Source organism: Bubalus kerabau, chromosome 6 (assembly GCF_029407905.1).
Source record: "Bubalus kerabau isolate K-KA32 ecotype Philippines breed swamp buffalo chromosome 6, PCC_UOA_SB_1v2, whole genome shotgun sequence".
Taxonomy (NCBI): Eukaryota; Metazoa; Chordata; class Mammalia; order Artiodactyla; family Bovidae; genus Bubalus; species Bubalus kerabau.
This window is the reverse complement of record NC_073629.1, coordinates 100,378,558-100,383,850: the sequence shown is the minus strand read 5'-3', so window position 1 is coordinate 100,383,850 and position 5,293 is coordinate 100,378,558.

Sequence of the window (5,293 nt, the reverse complement as noted above, 5' to 3'; positions counted from 1 at the left end):
GCATGCTCAGTCTCTTCAGTCATATCTGACTCTTTGCGATCCTATGGACTGTAGCCTGCCAAGCTCCTCTGTCCATTGAGATTCTCCAGGCAAGAATTCTGGAGTGGGTTGCCATACTCTCCTCCACATATTTAATACTTAATACATGGAGTGATAAGATGATTTTTAATCAGGGCAAGTGAGAAGGACATTCTGAATATGAGCCAACTAATATTTAGGCCCTTCGTAGTCATCATGTCATTTTCTCCTACTAACCATGTTGTGTGTATTTGTGTTCTCACTTTGCAGAAAGGCCCCACAGCTAGAAGTGCATAATTTCTGTATGTGCGAAAGCTGGGAGGACCCACCAAAGCTGGTTGGGACATTCAGGACTTGATGAGACTTGATTATGTGGGTATCTCTCATGCCCAGGCTTTCTGGGCAGGACACCCCCAGGGCTCTTTCCTTCTGATCTGACTGAGTACTTACTGGTGACTTGGATGAGGCCACGTAATACAAGTCTCATCAAGTCCTGAATGTCCCAACCTGCCTTGGTGGGTCCTCCCAGTTTTCCACATATAGAAATGAGGTGGGGAATTAGAATCAAGATCTGATTTATTCTATGTCAGAACCTCTGCCTGATGTCCCAAGATGCGGAGGCCTAGAGGAGTGACAACATAATCCAGCCACTGCCTCTTCCTGTCTGACCACCAGTCTTGTGGCCTCAAGGCCCTCTAAGTCACATGGCTACTGCCCGGTCTCAGCCTTTCCTCTACTCCCTTGTCCACTTCAAGAGCTTCTTGCCTGGCCTCCCCACTCCAGACTGGTCGTCTCCAACTGTCTTTCATTTGGCATTTCAGTTGTTGTTGTTCAGTTGGTCAATTGTGTCTGACTCTGTGACCCCATGGACTGCAGCAGGTCAGACCATCCTTCACTATCTCCTGGAGTTTGCTCAAACTCATGTTCATTGAGTTGATGATGCCATCCAACCATCTCCTCTTCTGTTGCTCCCTTTTCCTGCCCTCAATCCTTACCCACGTCAGGGTCTTTTCCAGTGAGTTGGCTCTTTCCATCAGGTGGCCAAAGGACTGGAGCTTCAGCTTCAGCATCAGTCCTTTCAATGAATATTCAGGGTTGATTTCCTTTAAGATTGACTGGTTTGACCTCCTTGCTCTCCAAGGGGCCCTCAAGAGTCTTCTGCAACACCACACTTCTAAAGCATCAGTTCTTCAATGCTCAACCTTCTTTATAGTCCAACTCTCACATCCATATATGACTACAGGAAAAACCATAGCTTTGACTATATGGACCTTTGTTGGCAAAGTGATGTTTCTGCTTTTTAATATGCTGTCTAGGTTTGTCATAGCTTTTCTTTCAAGGAGCAAATGTCTTTTAATATCATGGCTGAAGTCACTGTCCAGTCATTTTGGAGCCCAAGAAAATTGTTTCCATTTTTTTCATTGTTTCCATTTTTTCCCTATCTATTTACCATGAAGTGGTGGGACCAGATGCCATGATCTTAGTTTTTTTTGAATGTTGAGTTTCAAGCCAGATTTTTCACTCTCCTCTTTCACTTTCATCAAGAGGCTCTTCAGTTCCTCTTCACTTTCTGCCATAAGGGTGGTGTCATCTGCCTATCTGAGGTTGTTGATATTTCTCTCAACAATCTTGATTCCAGCTTGGGATTCATCCAGCCCAGCATTTTGTATGATGTACTCTGCATGTAAGTTAAATAAGCAAGGTGACAATATAAAGCCTTGACATACTCCTTTCCCAATTTTGAACCAGTCCGTTGTTTCATGTCTGGTTCTAACTGTTGCTTATTGACCTGAATACAGCTTTCTCAGAATGCAGGTAAGGTGGTCTGGTATTCCCATCTCTTTCAGAATTTTCCACAGTTTGTTGTGATCTACATAGTCAAAGGCCTTAGTGTAGTCAATGAAGCAGAAGTAGATGTTTTTCTGGAATTCTCTTGCTTTTTCTACGATCCAGTAGATGTTGGCAATTTGATCTCTGGTTCCTCTGCCTTTTCTGAATTCAGCTTGTACATCTGGAAGTCCTTGGTTCACATACTGTTGAAGTCTAGCTTTAAATATTTTGAACATTACCTTGCTAGCATGTGAAATGAGTGCAATTGTGTGGTAGTTTGAACATTCTTTGGATTTGCCCTTCTTTGGGGTTGGAATGAAAACTGACCTTTTCCAGTCCTGTGGCCAGGACTCGTATGGCAGTTAAGTGACCTCTCTAAAAGTAAATCTCATCACACCTAAGGGCTTGTACTCAGTCCAGACTCCTGGCTTTGACCCACAAGGCCATGCTTCACCTGATTGTGCAACTGACCAATCTGGATTCCTCCCCTTCCTTGGAGCCTGAGGGAATTCTTGGGACACTGTATAGCTCCCATTTGCATGCCCTTTGCTCATTGTACTTGCTCTGCCTGGAATTCTTCATGTTTCTACCTAAGGAGCCCCCTGTCCCACCAATCCAAGGTAAGGGTGGCCATCCTCTTACAACAGTCAGGCTGTGTTGAAAGGGCTTCTTGGTGCTTCTGTTCATGCCTGAAAGCATGAAAGCAGGGTCTGCATCTTAATAATAGAATCCAACATCAATTAGGCTGTGGAGTTGATAATCCATTATCTCATTGGAAAAAATGGACACTATTGCTTCCATTTTGTAGATGAGAAAACTGAAGTTCAGAAAGGGTTACTAACAGGGACTTCACTGACAAGCCAATGGTTAAGACCCAGTGCTTCCAATGCAGGCTGTGTGAGTTCAATCCCCGGTCAGAGCTAAGATCCCACACAATGGGTAGATTGGCCAGTTTGCTACATATCCAACTCTGAACTTAGTGTACTTTCTTTGTTTGCACAATCAGCCCAAGAACAGGCAGTATACCCTCTCTGAGTGCCAAGTTCTGTGCTAAGGGACCACAACCCTGGAGACAGAAGCCGTGTCCAAGCACTGTGCTCCTCTGCTGGTATCTAGTTACAGAAGGTGTTTACAGAAAGGTTTCAGTATTGTACCCGCCACTTGTCCCTAAGAGGCACCATCTTGTAGGGTTATCCCAGAACCCCAGCTCGCTGAGAGCCTTTGGGATCCTGGCTCTGTTGCTCACTCTTTCTGTTCAGCCTCCCAGCTTTGTCTATCCACAAATCTGAACACTGAACCTCTCCAACCTCATTCAAGTTACCAATCAGATCAGAACCAAAGAAAGAGCCTTTATATCCTGGATAACCTAGGCATAAGAGACAGCCACATAGTCAGGTCTCATCATGTCCTGAACATCCTATCCAGCCTTGGAGGATCCTGCCAGTTTCCCCACATGTAGACTGGGAGTGGTGGTACTATCTATATGTGGCATCTGATGGCACAGGTGGCATCTGTCCCTGAGTACTGAGGCAAACGAGATGACCTGGAGTCAGGATTGTGTGGGGTTTGCCTTTGTAGGTCCAGCACCCAGCAAGGTGCCTGGTACTCAGTGGGTACCCAACAAAGGCTTGTTGAATGGAGGAGTGGTTGACTTGTTATTAGTGAACCCATCTGGCACTTCCTGTTCCTTCTCTCATTCTAAACAGAAGTGTCCTGGTCAGCCCTGGCCCTCGGCCCTTTTCGCATTTATCCTACTACAGCTGTGACCTTGACTTGTGCCCATAAAGACAAGTAGCTCCCGGTCTATATTCAACCTGTGACTTTCTCCTAGTCTGCAAGTCCTCATCCATCCACTTCCCCATCTCTAGGATATCCCCTTCATCACCATCCATCCAATAAATATATTGAACTCCTCCCCCAGGTATCACCTCTGGGTAACCAATCAGAAATTGTCCCTGCCTGAAGGAAGCTTTCCCCACTCTTCTAGCAAACAGACCCCAAATGCACAATCACATAAAGACACTTGTTAGAAGTGCCATAAAGCTGAAGCACTATTATGTTTTATGAAAGTAAACTAAATGGTACCTGGTTCATCCTGGTGTGTGTGTGTGTGTGTGTGTGTGTGTGTGTGTGAACATTTCCTGAAGGAAGTGACATTTAAGCCAAGAGCAGCACTGTCACAAAAGCCAGGAAATGAATGTATTTTAAGAAGGGTGGAGGGACTTCCCTGGAGGTCCAGTGGTTGAGACTCCACCTGCCAAGGCATGAGGGCACAGTTTCAATCCCTTGTCAAGGAACTAGCATCTCACATGCTGCATGGTGTAGCTAATAAACAAATACAATTGAAAAAAAGAAAAAAAAAGAAGGATGGAGTGATAACCCTGGTGTTCCAGTGGTTAAGAATCTGCTTGCCAATGCAGGGGACACTAGTTCGATCCTTGGTCTAGAAGGATCCCACATGCTGCAGAGCTACTAAGCCTGTGTGCCACAACTACTGAGCCCATGCTCTGCAACGAGAGAAGCCACCCAAATAAGAAGCCCCTGCATCACAAGGAAAAGTAGCCCTACTCACCACAACTAGAGAAAGCCCACATGTAGCAATGAAGACCCAGCGCAATCACAAATAAACTAATAAAGGAAGAAGGTGGAGGAAAAACTTCAAATACTGCTGAGTTAACTTTGGGAAGATTGTCGGAATAACCTGGCATAAATCAGACTGGATTGGGTGGAGGAGTGAATGAAAGATGAGCAAATAAAGGCAGCAAGTGCAGATAACTGGAGAAGCTTAACTGAAGAAGATAACTGGAGAAGATAACTGGGAGTAGAAGAAACACGTCAATGTGGTAGCTATGTAGGATGCAGATCTGAGAAGGTCTTCAAGAATTTGTTTTTATTATTATTTTTTTAAGATGGGAGAGACATAAGGTGTTAAATGCTGCTAGAAAGGAGCCATAAAGGTAATAAAGGCAGAAATAAAGGGCTCGACCCATTTGTTATTCCTCCATTTAAGAAGTATCATTGAGCAACTGCCATGTGCCAGGAACTTTGCAAAAGATTGATGAGGTACTTGCTTTTAAGAAACTTATTTTTCAGGGAGGGAGGCAAGAAATAAGTAACAATGATTTCAGTGAATGGTAAGTGTGATGCGGAGATAAAATGAGGTGATGAAATGGAGGGGTGCGTTTCTGGAAAGGGTGATGTAACAAGCCCCCAGGCAGAGCAGGGGCGTTTCTGCTAATTGATGTCTGGGGGACCTGAGCCATCAGGGTAAGTCAGGGTTCAGTGACAGTGCATGGGGGTGGGGAAAGGAACAGTGGGAGAACAGGAGGAAGTCACAGGAAGTTTGCAAATGTCAAGGAAGGCTAATTCCAGAGGCCTCTTGGAGATGGTGAAGAGTAGTAGAGGGAGATGACCTTGGGGTTACCCTTTAGGACATGATCAGTAG